Here is a 19,391-nt window from a genome sequence, read left to right as displayed (position 1 = left end):
AGAGCAAAGTCCTTCCCCTCTCCTTGGCAGCAAAGCAACAGCAGGGCATTCCAGCATAGCAACAGCTGGACAATCTTTCTTCTTCAGTTTCAGCTTTCTCCTTGGCAGAGGTTCCTTCTTGATTCCAGGATGATCTAATTTTCTGTTGTCAGGGGTCCTGCACTTATACCCCTAAAAGTCTTTGTTCTCTTTGTGCAAGTGGGCCCTGAGCCCAGTCTTAACCAGTTCTGGGTGTTCCTTGAGCACTTTGTTTTCCTGGCTTCTCCTTTCCTTTCAGAGTGAGGGGCAGGGTCGTCAGCTGCCCAGCAGGAGGATGAGCCAGCATTGTGGAAGGCAGGCGCATCCCTATTCAGGCCCAGGTGCTATCTCCTTCCACCACTCAAGTTGCAATGCAGTCATTCAGCCTAGGGCTGACTCAGCCAGCCTCCTGGGGAATCCCCAGTCCCTGTCACTTTCCCACCTTTCCTAAAAGGTGTGTTATTAAATTCTGAGTTCAGGGATACTAGACTTTTATGTCCTATCCTGTTCCTATAGGAAGATATGCTGGTAGCCACTGTATCCAGCATCCCCCATAATAGCTCATGGAGCAAGATAACCTTGCAGCAGTGAAAAACGAAAATAGGTGTAATTCAATACCAGAGCATTTCACCTGCACAAGTACATGCTCTACCTTTCACATACCCTGCACCCTGCCCAAGGGGGTACCTTGGGCCATCTATAGGGGTGACCAATGTGCACAAAAGGGAAAGGGTTAGGCCTGGTCAGTGGGGACACTGACCAGGAGGACATGGCAGTTCACAGCATGCACACAGGCACTGCGGTGGCACGTTTGAGACACCATTTTGGGGCTACTCCTGTGGGTGGCACAATCAGTGCTGCAGGCCCACTAGTAGCATTTGTCATCACCAGCCCTGGCACACCCAGTGCACTTTACTAGGTACTTCTTGGTGATACAAATATGGCAATCATGTATATCTAATCATAATAACAATTTACACAGGGAGCATGTTACAATCTTATGGTTATTATTCTGTACATCTATTTACAATGTGTTCTCCTTGGTATGTTCCAGCCACCCCCATTTTGATACAGCACTTGGTAGCTTCCTGTGAAGCTGCCCTTAGAATGTTCATGTGAGGTGAGAGTTCTTGCTGGAGAGCGGAGCAGTGAATAAAGGCAGTTTCTTATCAGACGCCTCAGCCTTTCATCTTTTAACTGTGGCGATGAGGATGGGATACGAACCCACGCGTGCAAAGCACAATGGATGAACAGTAGATGAACTGCTTGAATTCCCTTATTCAGTATATATGCATTTTTGTATCCATGTGTACTCTTGTGTTTAACATCTTCAATTACCCATTCCGTATCTCTATACTTCAATTAAAAACTCTGTGACTGTTCTTGCACTATTATAGTGACCCATTTAGCAGTCTGTGATAATTTTTTCAGTGCACTAAAACTCAAGTACTTATAAATTTAGTTAGGTACTCTCCTTACAGAACTGTAATCATTTAGTCAGTACTCAGGTACTGAAGCAGTCCAGTAGGCCTTAGGTCATGGACTGTTTCAAACTCCTATCCAGTATATATGTATTCTTCTATTAACCTGTACACTTACTTGTGCTTTATATCTTGAATTCTCCACTCTGTATGCTTATACCTCCACCAAACACTCTTTGCTGTTCTTGTAGTACTGTAGTGACCAATTTAGCAGTCTGTGGTAATCCATTCACTGCACGAAGACTGAAGCACTCATAAATTCAGTCAGGCAATCTTCTTACAAACTGAAATTATTTAGCAAGAAATGTTAATGATTACTATGGAGGTCTCAAAACTATATACCAGCATTGGACATGAGAAGGGTATTTCAGGATTGGAATACTTTTTATACAAAAGACCAGTTGAAATATTGGACCACAGAAACATGTTACTGACTATGTCTAGAATGATTTTGGAAAATAAAGTCTTCCGTTTTAATGATAAATGGTACCGCCAAAAATGCGGAGTAGCCATGGGTTCTTGATTTGCGCCGTCTTTCGCATGCCTCTATATGGGGTGGATGGAAAAGACTCATGTCTGGGGCCCTGACAACTATTATGGAAGATATATTGATGACCTACTTATTTGGACAGGCAGTGACATTCAACTTTTGAACTTTTTTGACTATATGAACAACAATTCATATAACATGACTTTTACCATTAACTACAGCCGCTCCAAAATAGCTTTTCTTGATCTTAAACTTTATGTACATAATGGCAAACTTTGCAGTAAACTTTTTAGAAAAGAAACTTCATGTAATGCTGTGTTACACAGCAGTAGTGCACTTCCCAAGTCACAAATTAATTCGATCCCTTACGGCGAATTTTACAGGGCTCGCCGCAATTGCAGTGAGAACACGGAATTTACAATATGTGCCAATGATATTGAAAATAGATTTCTATCCAGGGGTTATAAACAGGATATAATCAGCAGAGCTAAAAACAGGGCACTTAAACTAAAGAGAACTGAAACCCTCCAAACAAAATCAAAACCTACTGGAGCTAAGAACTCGGTTAGATTTGTTACTAGTTATAACATATGGTCCACACAAATCTATGGTATCTTAACCCCTAGCCAGAAATAAAGTAAGGAGTATACACCAGGAAGATCAAACAGTCCAAAGCACCGATGAAGACAGAATCAAGCAAGAATTCAGGAATTGTTTTGAGGAACTATACACAGAAGATACAAATCCGCAAGAAACCCTGATCAACACCTATCTTGAGGATGTTCCTACCTCAGCACTAACGGAAGAAGACAAGAGAGAACTAAATAAGGAGATACTAGCAAGTGAAGTAGAGAAGGCCATTAAGAGTTTGAAGAAAGGGAAGGCAGCAGGCCCTGATGCTTTACCAAACGAGTTTTACATGGAATTAAGAGATACTCTGCTCCCACATATCACGGATCTGGCAAACTTGATCCTCAAGCAAGAAAGTAGTATACCAGATTCCTGGAACAACGCGATAATCACCATCATCCTAACACCTGGTAAGGACCCTGCTAGATGCGAGTCATATCGTCCGATATCGCTGCTAAACTCGGATTATAAAATCTTCACTAAAGTCATGGCAGCACGGTTAGGAAAAATATGGCCGCAACTTATAAACCTGGACCAAAAAGGATTCATCAAGGGGAGACAACTGCATGAAGTCACACAAGAGCTTCTGACTGCAATAGACATAGCCACGCAAAAGAAAGCCCCTCTTACCATACTTACTGTCGATGCCGCAAAGGTATTCGACAGAGTTAACTGAGCCTTTTTAGAGAAAGTCATGATTAAAAACAACATTGGCCAGCCCTTCATGCATGTTGTGAAACAAATATATAAGACACCAAGATCCAAAATTTTAATCAATGGCAGTCTCACAGATGATGTGAAGATAGGCAGAGGAACGAGGCAGGGGTGTCCCCTTTCGCCTCTGCTCTTCAACCTATATATTGAACCGCTTGCAAATAATCTAAGAAATGCTAAAGGAATCACTCCATTTAAGTATCAAACATGGGAGAAGAAAATAGCATTATATGCGGATGACCTAATGATTTTTACGGATGACTATCTTAAAGCTAAGGAAACGATTGAAGAAATCATAAGGGCGTTTGGGAAGGTCTCTGGTTATCTGGTAAATCACACAAAAACGGAAATTATGACCTGGAACACTCAGTTTAAAAGCCCAAACATTAAGAAAGAAATAAGATATTTAGGAATCTTAGTGAATCATGATTTAGAGAAGATTCCGCAACGCAACCTAAATAAGGTAACAGGAGAGGTGAGAAAGCTGCTTAAGGTATGGTCCACCTTACCACTAAGCTTGATAGGAAGATCCAACATCATCAAGATGTCAATTGTACCAAAGTTCACATTCCTTTTTAATACAATTCCTCTGGAATTTGGAAAATTATTGTTAAAAAAACCACAGAGGGAAATCACAAGTTTCATATGGGCCTCGAAGGGCACAAGGATCTCATGGAAAAAACTTAGGAGGGGGAAGCAGAATGGAGGACTTGCTAGCCCAGATTTGGTGGAGTATCATTTCAAAAACATCTGAGTGCTATTAAAAAGTCATCAAAACTATCCAAGGCACCTACAAGTAACGACAGAATCAGCTGACCACTTCTTATTTAAATTCAGACATCCCAAGTATTTCAAAAAAATGAAATTGAAGATCTTAAGGGAGGCAGCAAAAATGTGGGTACAAATCAGAGTAACTTTAAACATCCCGTACTATAGCGAAATGGCCCCCATCTGGGGTTCACCGGGAACTCCAGAATGCCTAAAAGACTCATTGGCAACTCCTTTGAAACTAGCAAACATCAACTACTGGGGACAGCTACTAAACGGTTCAACTCTGAATACATGGTCAGAACTTCAAAAGATGACTAATAATTCAATTTCCAAATTTAAATACTATCAAATCTTAAGTTGGTCTAAAACGATATCCACATACAACAAGGAAAATGAAAAATTAGAAAAAGAAATGGTAAGGATTACACCGATACTTAACCCCTTCCGTGCTGCGCAAATTTTGCTGCGGTACTGAACGTTCCATTGGGCCTATGGAACCATGACGGAACGGTTCCGTCATAAGCACAGGCCAACTTACGCTCATGACGGAACCATTCCCTCATGAGCATGGAAGGGGCTAAAGAGGTGGCAAAGTGGTAATGGGCGTTAATAACTGCTGGAGATAGAAACACGAGTATAGAAGGTCAAATCTGGGGGAAAGACTTACTGACAGCCGACTTGGATTTAATTTGGGAAAAGTCAGTGGGGAAATGTTGGTCGACTCTTAAATCTGCTGCACTGAAAAGAAACCATCTATATACCATACATCGAGCTTATTGGACGCCAAAAAAACTGTCCAAATTTCAAAACGCAGGAGCAAAGAAATGCCCGAAATGTGGGGAAGAAAAGGCAGACGACATTCACATGTTTAGAAACTGCCCCCTACTAAAAGAATTTTGGAATGAAGTCGGTAAGACCTTGAGCATAATCATGAACAAACAAATAACTGTAAGTACTACCCTTACTCTTTTTGGGATCGAAGATACAGTAGATGGAGGGGGTCTAAAAAAATGTCAAGAAAATGTACTCGTTGTGTTAATTGTACTTGCAAGGAGGGAGCTTTGCATTAAATGGGTTGGATCTTTCCCCCAAACACATGGAGAGTGGATGAACTCGGCTGTATGGATTAATAAACTAGATAGAAAGGGAAACATCTGTAAGAGATTTAAGTATTGGGAAAGTTTTGAAAACCACCTAAATCCTAATACAGGGTAGAAACATTGGTCCTATGATTAATGCGAAATGACTTCTGGCGAACAAGTATGGTACTTGTCGAGTAGCCAAAGTGGCTAGCTCCCCCCGTTTCGAAACCAGAGTTTACATTATGTGACGGCCTAAGGGTACTCCTCTAAAGATCATCGGGAAGATGATAAACTCCCCAGACAAGAGAGACCAAGGGGCAGAATCGGATAAGAACAAAAAAGCTAATGACGAGCTGGGCTCGTCATGGCGCTTACCTGCCGTGCGCTGATGACAAGGCCAGCTCGTCATCAGCCCCACCCTCGGGGGAAGCGCTGGCGCTCACTCCGAGGGTCTCCGATCTTCGTTGTTTTGCTGGGGGAGGCAGCGGAAGACCTTCCGCTGCCGCCCCCCCCCCATGGGAATCCCTGATGGCGTCAGCGCGCACAGCGCGCGCTGACATCATCAGGGATTCCCAGCGCTCGGGAAGCCATTAGCTTCCTGCGCATCTGGGGAAAAGGTAGATTTCAAGTGTCTGGCGGGGGTTTGCGGCAGCGAAGAGGCATCAGGGGAGAGGAAAGAGTTTTTCCTCTCCCTTGATGTCTCCTTGCAGTGAATTTCTGCCTCACGATCGCCCACAGAGTCGCGATTGTGCGGCGGAAATGCCCCCACTAGCACCAGGGATGTAATTTAGATTATAGGAAGCGACCCCTTGGGCAAGGGTCGCTTCCAGGCGGGCTCTGATAATGTTTTCATTTTTCTGCCCCCCTTGGGGGCAAATTGGCCCATTTTTTCGGCCGTTTTGCCCCTGTGGGGGCAGAAATTCCCCACTAGCACCAGGGTTGTTTTTTGGAGCCAAGATGACGGCCATATTTTTTGTTTACGTTTTTCTGTCCCCCCTGGGGCAGATCGGCCCATTTTTTTTTGCCATTTTGCCCCCAGGGGGGACAGAAAATGCCCACTAACACCAGGGATTTTGTTTTTAGCTTTTAGGAAGCGACCCCTTGGGCAAGGGTTGCTTCTAGGTGGCCTCACACTTAACTTTTTGTTTTTCTGCCCCCCCTGGGGGCAAATCGGCCTGTTTTTCGGCCGTTTTGCCCCCGGGGGGGGGGGGCAGAAATTTCCCACTAGCACCAGGGATATTTGTTGGGGCACTGTGTTTGTTTTGGGAAGTGACCCCTTGGGTAAGGGTCCCTTCCAGGTGGCCATGATTGTGTTTTTGTTTTTCTGTCCACCCTGGGGGCAAATCAGCCTGTTTTTCTTTGCAGTTTTGGCCCCAGGGGGGGCAGAAAATACCCACTAGCACCAGGGAATTTAAATTTAGTTTTTAGGAAGCGACCCCTTGGGCAAGGAGTAGTGCTTGGCTGGCGGTGTGTGGAGTGGCGCTTGGCTTACAGTGTGTGTGGAGTGGTGTTTGGCTGGCGGTGTGTGTGGAGTGGTGCTTGGCTGGATGGTGTGCGTGCAGTGGTACTTGGTTGTCTGTGCATGGAGTGGTGTTTGGCTGGTGGTGTGTGTGGAGTGGTACTTGGCTGGATGGTGTGCGTGGAGCGGTGCTTGGCTGGCGGTGAGTGGCGCTTGGCTTGCGGTGTGCAGGGAGTGGTGCTTGGCTGGCGGTGTGTGTGGAGTGGTACTTGGCTGTCGGTGTGCGCTGAGTGGTGTTTGGCTGGCGGTGTGCGTGGAGGGGTACTTGGCTATCTATGCACAGAGTGGTGCTTGGCTGGCGGTGTGTGTGGAGTGGCGCTTGGCTGGTGGTGTGCGTGAAGTGCTACTTTGCTGTCTGTGCACGGAGTAGTGCTTGGCTGGCGGTGTGTGTGGAGTGGTGTTTGGCTGATGGTGTGTGTGGAGTGGCGCTTGGCTGGATGGTGTGCGTGGAGTGGCGCTTGGCTGTCTGTGCACGGAATGGTGCTTGGCTGGGGGTGTGCGTGGAGTGGTGCTTGGCTGGCGGTGTGCGTGGAGTGGCGCTTGGCTTGCAGTGTGCGTGGAGTGGTGCTTGGCTGGCGGTGTGTGTGGAGTGGCGCTTGGCTGGTGGTGAGAGTTGAGTGGTACTTGGCTCTCTGTGCACGGAGTGGTGCTTGGCTGGCGTTGTGTGTGGAGTGGCGCTTGGCTGGATGGTGTGCGTGGAGTGGTACATTGCTGTCTGTGCACAGAGTGGTGCTTGGCTGGAGGTGTGTGTGGAGTGGTACTTGGCTGTCGGTGTGCGCTGAGTGGTGTTTGGCTGGCGGTGTGCGTGGAGGGGTACTTGGCTATCTATGCACGGAGTGGTGCTTGGCTGGCAGTGTGTGTGGAGTGGCGCTTGGCTGGTGGTGTGTGTGGAGTGGCGCTTGGCTGGTAGTGTGTGTGGAGTGGCGCTTGGCTGGTGGTGTGTGTGGAGTGGCGCTTGGCTGGTGGTGTGTGTGGGTGGCGCTTGGCTGGTGGTGTGTGTGGAGTGGCGCTTGGCTTGCAGTGTGCGTGGAGTGGTGCTTGGCTGGCGATGTGTGTGGAGTGGCGCTTGGCTGGTGGTGTGCGTGAAGTGCTACTTTGCTGTCTGTGCACGGAGTGGTGCTTGGCTGGCGGTGTGTGGGGAGTGGTACTTGGCTTGATGGTGTGCGTGGAGCGGTGCTTGGCTGGCGGTGAGTGGCGCTTGGCTTGCGGTGTGCGTGGAGTGCTGCTTGGCTGGCGGTGTGTGTGGAGTGGCGCTTGGCTGGTGGTGTGCATGGAGTGCTACTTTGCTGTCTGTGCACGGAGTGGTGCTTGGCTGGCGGTGTGCGTGGAGTGGCGCATGGCTGGATGGTGTGCGTGGAGTGGTACTTGGCTGTCGGTGCACGGAGTGGTGCTTGGCCGGCGGTGTGCGTGGAGTGGTGCTTAACTGGCGGTGTGCGTGGAGTGGCGCTTGGATTGCAGTGTGCGTGGAGTGGTGCTTGGCTGGCGGTGTGTGTGGAGTGGTGCTTTGCTGGTGGTGTGCGTTGAGTGGTACTTGGCTGTCTGTGCACGGAGTGGTGCTTGGCTGGCGGTGTGTGTGGAGTGGCGCTTGGCTGGATGGTGTGCGTGGAGTGGTACTTTGCTGTCTGTGCACGGAGTGGTGCTTGGCTGGCGGTGTGTGTGGAGGGTATGCAACGTTTACAACGGAATTTTTACAACGCACTACCATTAGAACGCAGGCATTACCACCCATACCATTACAACGCATTGCGCTGGGGGGCGCTCTAGGATAGGGAATGAGTATAATTTTCTATCCAACACCTTCCCTAGTGTCCACGGGGACTGGAGTAGGAATAGAAAATTATACTTACCACTATCCAGCACCTCTAAGCGCTATGCGTTGTAACGGTATTCGTTGTAAATACCGCGTTGTAAAGGTATGTGTGGTAACAGTATGCGTTGTCACGTCATACAAAATTCTTTTGTGTGTTATGTTACAGCATCTGTCAAAGCGCCAGGACGCCCCTTTGCTGGGGCAGCTGTGCGCTATAGAAATTTTAATAACATAACATAACATAACATACATCCGTGTGGAGTGGTACTTGGCTGTTGGTGTGCGCTGAGAGGTGTTTGGCTTGAGGTGTGAATGGTCTGGTGCTTGGATGGTGGTGTGCGTGGACTGGCGCTCGGCTGGCGGTGTGTGAGTACTAACTTTCTGTTGGTCACTACACACACTGCTAGTTGAGTGACACTCTACGCAGTCCATCATTTTGTGTAGTTGCTGTGGCAGATACGTGGCCGTGTGAAAGTGATGGGGCCTTGAATGGAGATGTCTGCTGGTGTGAGTGTTGTAATGTGATGGGTCCCATGGGACACAGGGTCAGAGCTGATTTGCATAAAGCCATTATCTAACCCAGGGTGGTGTGGAGTGCAAAAAACGATGGATTTAGGCCCAGATCCTTGTACTGGGGTGAATGTAAGACATTGATCTACATTCTGTCCATCAAATTGTTTTTTGTAATTTTCTCCCTGAGTGTACTGGGGTAGCTCAGACGTGGGTCCCAGAGCCTCCACACCACTGGAGTCAAGCTAGCCGGGCTGATGAGAGGTGTTACCTCGAAACCGGTCCGGTCCTCGGATGCTTGATTCCGGTCTGGGAAAGATATGGCTGTTGTAGTTCGGACTGGACTGTTCCCATGGGGCACAGGGTCAGAGCTGATTTGCATAAAGCCATTATCTAACCCAGGGTGGTGTGGAGTGCAAAAAACGATGGATTTAGGCCCAGATCCTTGTACTGGGGTGAATGTAAGACATTGATCTACATTCTGTCCATCAAATTGTTTTTTGTAATTTTCTCCCTGAGTGTACTGGGGTAGCTCAGACGTGGGTCCCAGAGCCTCCACACCACTGGAGTCAAGCTAGCCGGGCTGATGAGAGGTGTTACCTCGAAACCGGTCCGGTCCTCGGATGCTTGAATCCGGTCTGGGAAAGATATGGCTGTTGTAGTTCGGACTGGACTGTTCCCATGGGGCACAGGGTCAGAGCTGATTTGCATAAAGCCATTATCTAACCCAGGGTGGTGTGGAGTGCAAAAAACGATGGATTTAGGCCCAGATCCTTGTACTGGGGTGAATGTAAGACATTGATCTACATTCTGTCCATCAAATTGTTTTTTGTAATTTTCTCCCCGTAATGTGATGGGTCTGCGGCTGGCGGTGTGAATGTTTTGTATGTGTCACACGTATGAAAGGTGTATGAATGGCCTGTAAAGAGGTTGGTGCCTTGACGTGACTTTACAGCTCACAAGTTGCGAGTCACTGGTTCGGTTTTCATGCATTTATTTATTGACAGAGCATTTCATTCGCCCTTGTGCCAAATCCAACCTGTATGTGTGTGTTGTTGAGGAATAGATAGCCGTGCTTGAATGTTTGACTTTTGAGTAAGTCTGTTAAGGTGTACATTATAGCTATAAATAACTTACTAAATTTAGATATTATTGATAAACCATGGGAGTATATGGTAATGTTTTTCTTGTTTTTTTTTTTTATCCACAATGTCATGCAAACTTGAAAATGTCTGTGACAATTGCCATGCAATAGTGTTCCAAGAATTGTGCGCTCTCAAATTGAAAACTTAATTCTTTCAAAACAATTTTGTTTTTGCAAGGGGGTTCCCATGACTTTTTGGCCCAGGGGTCGGTGGGCATCTTTGGAAACTACCAAACCCAAACAGTTCTGAATCCAGGGAGGTATGGCATGCGTGGGTCCTCCAATGTTTTCCTACCCAGAAATCCCTGCAAACCATAAATTTAGGTTAAAAAACTGTTTTCCATACATTTGTGTGTGGGATCTCCGTGTCGGCACAAATAACCTACCACCCAGCGTTCCCCTTGTTCTCCTGAGTAAAATGATACCTCACTTGTGTGGGTGGGCCAAAGGCCTGTGACTAAGGCAGGGGGGCTTAACTTGTAAAACTTAAACACTACTTTTTTCAAAATTCATTTTTGGCCTGTTCTGCTTTAGGGCACCCACACAACTCAGGTATCCTTTTACTCGGGAGAACAAGGGGAGCGCTGGGTGGTAGGACATTTTTGCCGGCACGGAGATCCCACGCAAAAAAGTTTGGAAAAGTGATATTTTTACCTAATTTTAAGGTTTGCAAGGAGTCCTGGGTAGGAAAACATTGGGGGACCCACACATGCCATACCTCCCTGGACTCCCCCAGGTGTCTACTTTTCAGAACTGTTTGGGTTTAGTAGTTTCTAAAGAATACCACCGAGCCCCGTGCAAAAAACTCAGGTGGCCCCCTCAAAAATCAAGGTCGTTTTGTAATTGGGTATTGTAAATTCACCACTGTACGATTTGAACCGTTTCCTGTTGCAGCCACTATGCCTACCCACACCAGTGAGGTACCATTTTTTTCGGGAGACCTGGGGGAACGCTGTGTGGGTGGAAATTTGTTGATCCACGCAGATTCCAGAACTTTCCACCACAGAAATGTGAGAAAAATGTGTTTTGTTTTGTCAAAATCTTAGCTTTGCAAGGTATTCTGGGTAACAAAACCTGGGGTAGGCAGATGAGTCACCCCATCCTGAATTCCCCTGGGTGTCTAGTTTTCAAAAATGTATAGGTTTGCTAGGTTTCCCTAGGTGCTGGCAGAGCTAGGGCGCAAAAACAAAAGGTAGTCTCTTTGTCCAAAAAGCGCAAAATTTGACTGGGAAATTGAGGTGCGACCATGTTGTGTTTTGCGCTGTTTCATGTCGCAGCCACTATGCCTACCCACGCAAGTGAGGTACCATTTTTTTGGGGAGACCTAGGGGAACACTGGGTGGGTGGAAATTTGTTGATCCTCGCAGATTCCAGACCTTTCCACCACATAAATGTGAGGAAAATGTGTTTGAGTCGAACCACACCCCCAAGTTTTTTACCTCTGCTTTGGGGTCAGGAGGGGGCCAAGAGTATCGGGCCACCAGTCCTTTCCCCGAGCTTCGGCATTTTTTCCTACTATTAACACCTCCGTTTTGTCAGCGTTAAGTTGTAAATAATTGGCCGTCAGCCACTCAGTTACTGCAGTGAGGCCATGCTTGAAATTCAGTGCTCCTACTCCGTTGTTATCACTCAATGTTACCACCAGCTGACTATCGTCAGCGTATGACCCGACGGAAAGGTCCCACCTCTTGGCGACCTCAGCTAGTGGTTGGACATATAGATTAAAGAGTGTCGGGCTGAGCCCTGAGGTACTCCCTGTATTATGTTACACTTTTTAGAGACAAATGGGGAGGGGTAGCTACCTGAAAAGATCTGTCTGACAGAAATGCTTTAAACCAGGCCAAACCTGCGCTCCTCACCCCTGCTGCCTCCAGTCTGTACAGAAGCACCTCGTGGGAGACCGTATCAAAGGCAGCGCTGAGTTCGAGCAGGATCAGTGCTGCCGTTTGACCGGAATCTCTGATGGATCTGAGATGTTCTGTAACACTAAGAAGTGCCGTCTCCGTGCTGTGATCTGCATGGAAACCATGCTGGGAGGCGTCCAAGATGTTATTGGCATAGAGGTGTGCCGTAAGGATGGTGTTTACGTAGGACTCAGTGATCTTGGCAGGCCATGGTAGCAGAGATATGGGCCTATAGTTTTCAGGTTTTGTTGGATCCATTTTATGGGGATTTCTGATGTTGTCAATGATGTATTAATAATGCCTCTTAGTGGTTCAAGTACTGTGGTATCTGCTTTCCTGAATTGCTCTGGCTTTAGGGGGTCGAGAGGAGAACACGATTTGACTTTTTGACAGAATCCGTCAAAGACCTCCTGACTTAGGTCCGGGATGTTAGTAAGTTCAGATATAATTTCTGTTTTAGAAGGGGTGAGCATGGCCTCTGGGTAGGAAAACATTGGGGGACCCACACATGCCATACCTCCCTGGACTCCCCTGGGTGTCTACGTTTCAGAACTGTTTGAGTTTAGTAGTTTCTAAAGAATACCACCGAGCCCCGGGCAAAAAACTCAGGTGACCCCCTCAAAAATCAAGGTCGTTTTGCAATTGGGTATTGTAAATTCACCACCATACGATTTGAACCGTTTCCTGTTGCAGCCACTATGCCTACCCACGCAAGTGAAGTACCATTTTTTTGGGAGACATAGGGGAACACTGGGTGGGTGGAAATTTGTTGATCCTCGCAGATTCCAGAACTTTCCACCACATAAATGTGAGGAAAATGTGTCTTTTTGGCCAAAATCTTAGCTTTGCAAGATATTCTGGGTAACAAAACCTCTTGAATGTCAATACCACCAGCTTTTGCAAGAGGGGTTACCAAGGTTTTTGGCCCTGTGCTAGACGGCCATCTAGGAAAACCTACCAAACCCACACATTTCTGAAAAGTAGACACCCGGGGGCTTCCAAGGAGGTATGGCTTGCGTGGATCCTCCAACGTTCCTTTACCCAGAATCCCTTGCAAACCTCAATTTTTGCTGAAAAAATCAGTTTTTCACACTTTTTTTGTGTGGGAAAGCGTCGCATCACTAGGCTCACACAAATTTCCACCTTCTCAGCGTTACCCCAGCTCTCCCGATAACAATGGTTCCTCACTTGCTTGGGAAGGCGTAGTGGCTGCGACAGGAAAATGCCCAATTTGTACGGTGGAGACTTAAAAATTACCTTTAGTAAAACAACCTTATTTTTTGGGGGGGTCACCTGAGCTTTTGGCCCGGGGCTCGGCGGGCATCTTTGGAAACTACCAAACCCAAACAGTTCTGAAAACTAGACACCCGTGGGTGTCTAGGGAGGTATGGCATGCGTGGGTCCCCCAATGTTTTCCTACCCAGAAATCACTGCAAACCATAAATTTAGGTTAAAAAAAAAGTTTTCCATACATTTTTGCGTGGGATCTCCGTGTCGGCACAAATGTCCTACCACCCAGCGTTCCCCTTGTTCTCCTGAGTAAAATGATACCTCACTTGTGTGGGTGGGCCAAAGGCCTGTGACTAAGGCAGGGGGGCTTAACTTGAAAAACTTAAATACTTCTTTTTTCAAAATTCATTTTTGGCCTGTTCTGCTTTAGGGCACACACACAAGTGAGGTATCCTTTTACTCGGGAGAACAAGGGGAACGATTGGTGGTAGGACATTTTTGCCGGCACGGAGATCCCACGAAAAAAAGTTTGGAAAAGTAATATTTTTACCTAATTTTAAGGTTTGCAAGGAGTTCTGGGTAGGAAAACATTGGGGGACCCACGCATGCCATACCTCCCTGGACTCCCCCGGGTGTCTACTTTTCAGAACTGTTCGGGTTTGGTACTTTTCAAAGAATACCATCGAGCCCCGGGCCAAAAAGTCAGGTGCCCCCCCAAAAAAATCAAGGTCGTTTTGCAATTGGGTATTGTAAATTCACAACCGTACGATTTGAACCGTTTCCTGTTGCAGCCACTATGCCTACCCACGCAAGTGAGGTACCATGGTTTTCGGGAGACCGGGGGAAACGCTGTGTGGGTGGAAATTTGTTGATCCACGCAGATTCCAGAACTTTCCACCACGTGAGGAAAATGTGTTTTTTTTGTCACATTCTTAGATTTGCAAGGAATTCTTGGTACCAAAACCTGGTGGTAGGTAGTCGAGTCACCCCATCCTGAATTCCCCTGGGTGTCTATTTTTCAAAAATCTATAGGTTTGCTAGGTTTCCCTAGGTTCTGGCAGAGCTAGGGCTCCAAAACAAAAGGTAGTTTCTTTGTCCAAAGAGCCGACCCACACAAGTGAGGTACCATTTTTATCCGGAGACTTTGGGTAATTCAGATTTGTAAATCAACTGTTATTACCAATTGAGATTTTATGCATTTCTCCCTTTCAATGAAAGACATTGTGTAAAAAAAAATATTTTTGAAAAATGATCAATAATTCTCATGCTAGTATGAGTATTCCTAATTTTGAAAATTTGCAATTATATACTGTTTCTGAACTCTATCATTTGTACCCAATACAAAAATACATAGGTGTCTTTCATACAGATTTTTCCATGTATACATTTTCCAAGACAAAGTGCTCTATACCCAGTAAATGAAAAAATACCATTGCAAGTTGCTGCTCAGTTTTTGGATCTGGGTTCGTCGGGTTCTTGGTGAAACTACAAGTCCTTTATATCTCCACAACCAGGAAGGTCTAACGGATGAAAAAGTATATTGCTTTCCAAGAGCGATCAAAATTAAAAAAAGTTATAGGTGAAAAAGTTGAGACAAAAGGCAGTTTTTTTCAACAAATTTTCAATTATTCCAATATTTAACTGTTAGTTTCTATAAAGAAACCTTCATGGATTTAGACAAATGACCCCTTTCTGAATTAAGAATATTGTCTACTTTCCGAAAATGTACAGCTTTCCAGGATCCATTATTGCTTTCAAACTCATTTCTACCATCAACTGGAAGGAGGTGGAAAGCTCTAAAAATAGCAAAAATAGGCTATGTCCCAGAAAAATGCCAAAACTGTGTGAAAAATGTCGGTTCTCTGACAAAAGACTGTCATTCCCTAAAGGCTGAGAAAATGGAGATTTCAGCCCCACAAACCCTTTTTTGATAACATTTTCAGGGAAAAACCCTGAGGCTTTCATTTGCAGCCCGTTTTTCCCATTTGTCTGAAAAAAACAAAAAAATCACTATAATTTGGTTAATTTCTGGGACCCCTCCAAGGGAATGCACAAACCCTGGGCGCCGTTCGAATCCACATGATGTTGGAAGAAAAGGACGCAAATTTGGCATGGATACCTTATGTGGTCAAAAAGTTACAAGGGCCTAAGCGCACACTACCACAAAACGCCAAAAAAAGCCTTAGCACAGGAGGGGGAAAAGGCCTAGCAGCGAAGGGGTTAAAAAATATAGGTTCATGTTAACTTCTGATCCCTCATTAAAAGAACATATATTGCCCCATCCATCCATTACTTATCGCAGAGGCACAACGATTGGAAACATGATTAGTCCTGGTTACCCTAAAAATATCCGGAAAACATCATGGATACATACTCTTAACAAGGGTTCCTACAGATGTGGGAACTGTAGTATGTGCAGAATGTCAATACATGGCACCAAATCCTTTAACTACAATGACTCAGGTATTTACCACATTAAGACCCACATTGATTGTACAACCACCTATGTTATATATGCCATCTTATGTAAATGTGGGAAGGTCTATATTGGGAGTACCATTAGGAAATTGAAAGACAGAGTTAGTGAACATTTCAGAGGCCTTAAAAACAGGGACAACAGAGTTCCAATAGCAGTACATGCTATGGATGGCCCTACACAAACGGAACATCTGACTAAGTCCTTTCATGGCATAGAGATGGTACCGATAGATACAAGGGGTGGAAATTGTGAACTTAAATTAAGACAACTAGAAGCACGTTGGATAATGAGGGTTCATGCGGTGGAGAGGGGTTTGAACTTTGATGATTAATTACAGTACTTTCTGGTCTAATGCTATGATGTGTAAAATGTTGTTTTCTTCTCTCCACTTCTCTAATCAATGTATACATCTAGCAACATCACAATATGATGAACCTGTGAACTGTTGTGATGTTTGCTGAATGTTGAACCAACCATCACCAAAACGATGTTGATAAATTATTACATTTTCTCATTTGGATGTGCTTTTAATAATATCAAATATGAACTTATATGACTGATTTATATGTGATTATCTTTTCTAGTTTTTGAAACCTTCTGTTTTCTGTTCACCTTACTAATACTGTTCTATTTTTTCCTATCTTACTTTAGATATTTTTATTAGAAATTAACTCGTCCTTGATATTAAACCCTGTCTTTATGGTTGAATCAGGACTATACACCCACTGGTTGTGTTTCTGCCTTACTGACAAGCAGATGACTTGTTTATATATGATCGAGACCCACTTGTCCATGTTCGCTAACTAGTGCTAATGTGCCTTGATGGTAAAAACTACTTCGTTTTTAACATATTTCGGGTGATACAGTTATGAGCAACGTATGGTTTGATACAAATCACCTTGCATTTAATTAGGTAATCTCCTGATATAATATGCGGTTGCACTTTTTATTACGATGTCTGTCTGAACCGTTTCATGTAATTTTTGACCACTGCGAAATGGCTGCGTTTTCTACTACGCTTTTAGAAGCCCTTCTTTAGGTACCCTGAAAGCGCATTTCATTGTTAAAGAGCCGCACAACATGGCGCTGTTGCTGCCAGCCGCTTAATACCGGAATACTGTCTTAGGTCTCTGCACTCGGAGGTATGTTTTGTTTGGAACAACGTGTGTGACCTTTTTTATCGGTTATTAGCAAAGATTATTATATGTATGTACAGGTGGGGGCCGATGTACTTTTGTTTTTGGACGAGGCAAATGATTTGGATCTTGGAACTTTTATTATGTTTATTGCGAGTAAACAGCAATTAAGACCTATAATCGGTACTCTTCTTATGTCGGATTGCATGGACAGAGGCTTTAAATATATGACTCAACCTGTTAAGTTTATCATTACGCGGTGGAAATTATATTTTCCCCTTGAGGATAACTATTGACAGTGAATATGTTTCTGCTTTGGTTTTCAGGACAAGAGTGTACTCGTTAATTTTTCACCAGAGTGATTTGGACACGGCTTATTCAACATTAAGGACTGGGCTTTAGGAAAATATATATTTATGAGCCTGGAAAACTTTTGAAAGGAGTGAGTGTGACATACATTTGTTACCGATATTTGGGTACTTTAATGACGGTCCGTTATTATGTTTAGTTATCTCGGCACTTCAGGACTTAATTTATGTCTTGGAGGGTCTCACTTATATGTTAAACAGTGACCTTCTAAATCTTTATTTTCAGTATAGGAGTTGTTGCTGACTATGGACTAAAGTATTCCTCTTATTATCTCTACAGAACTTCTCCTTTTTGAATTACATGGTGAGCGATTTTAAATATACGCTGTCCTTATATATTCGTTTGGCTAATATACTATCTCATCACTATTAGATGAGTGACAACGGTTCCGGTTCTGTTATTGACGCACTACTATTCCGGTTCAGTGTCATCACTTATGTTTTGGGTGATTGGTTTAAAGTTGTAGAGATAGATACACGACTACCATTCTGCTCATGTCCTTTGTAGACTAATACACTCTCACTTTATATCACTATGGTCTATTGACTACAGCACTATCTTTTTTTTCGGTTTTCTTGCACTTCTCTCTACCCCACTTCTTTTATTCTTGGTTTATCTAATTTTTAAAGGATTGTTGTAAATACTTCTAATGTGTATAATGACAAAATAGTGAATACAGTTGCAGTCTCTCTGTAAATTGATATATGTGTTAGCATTGGAGGGTCAATTTTGCAAAGACCCCTCCTTTTCTGTTTTAAGTCACTACAGCTAGCGAAGCTTTAACTGTAAATCTGACGCTACTTTGTTTCATTTAGGATTATGATTTACATGCTGTTGCTGTGATATAATTCAATTGGAATGGAATTATGATCATATTTATTGTAACATTTACAGCCCTGATGAAGTCTTTGGTCTTTACGACCCAGACGAAACACGTGTTGGCAGCGGTTGTTTACCTCTTTATTGGTGAAAATTGGATTCTATTGAAAATGACAATAAATGAAGAATAATGAAGATAATTTGAAATCTTGGACTCAACATTTGTCTCTTGATATTGATGAACTTTTTTAGCTCAGGATTTATAGTTTATCGGATCACTCTTTGGTTCTCCTCTAACTCTTCCTGGGTGAAACCCCTACTGGAATGGTTACTGCCAGCCCTTGAGCCTACTCTGCTCACAGGCAGATCTGTGATTTGAAAACCATTACCTGTACTCAGATCATTTCCCTCTTGTGCCTCCCAATGGGCCTTTAAGATTCTCTGCAGCTCATCCTTCCTGTAGCCGTTCTTTATGGGGCACTCAAATTCATGGCGGAATTTCCTAAGCTGCTCAGCTTTGTATGAATACAAATCCTCAATGACTAATTCCAATTCCAATTCTGCCTCCTTACTGGGTGCTTTTCCATTCACAGACATGATGCTTTGAAGAGTTACTCAATAGAACCAACCAAAAAACAGTAGTATGCGGTGGCGTAGTGTTCTGCACTCACTAGTGATGTATACCAATCACTGTGGGTCTAGTACAAATACAAGTTCAAATCCCCACCGCTGACCAACAATGTTAGAACTGGGGGTCTCTAGTTTGCAGAGTTAGGTACCTTTGTCCAAATAGGGACCCTTGCTTCTAGTTAGGGTAAGGAGGAAACCCTCTGATATAACCCCTGCTCACCCTCTAGGTAGCTTGGCACGAGCAGTCAAGGCTAATCAGAAGGCAATGTGTAAAATATTTGTACCAACACTCACAGTAACACAGTGAAAATACCACAAAATGACTTCACAACGGGTTAGAAAAATAAAGGTATTTAATCTAACTACACAAAACTAAAACAACAAAAATCCAACATACACAACTCAAGAATATGGTTGTGAAAGAGTTCTTAAAGTTGCGATAAAAATAATCCACAGTTGCGTGAAAAGTTCACAGTTGCATCACGTTTAGCCAACAGTACCTTTAGATGCGACAAAGTTCCAAAAGCAGAAGCTGGTGCGGTGGAAAACAAGTGATGCGTTGCTCCTGAGACCTTGGGGAGGCGATGCAACAACCCCGCTGCAGCAGCGGGCGTGTTGCGATGAATCCAGTCTGTATGGGGAGGAAGGCCACTTC

The sequence above is a fragment of the Lissotriton vulgaris genome, chromosome 3_1 (genome assembly GCF_964263255.1).
Source record: "Lissotriton vulgaris chromosome 3_1, aLisVul1.2, whole genome shotgun sequence".
In the NCBI taxonomy this organism is placed as follows: domain Eukaryota; kingdom Metazoa; phylum Chordata; class Amphibia; order Caudata; family Salamandridae; genus Lissotriton; species Lissotriton vulgaris.
Note: the sequence above shows the minus strand (reverse complement) of the source record.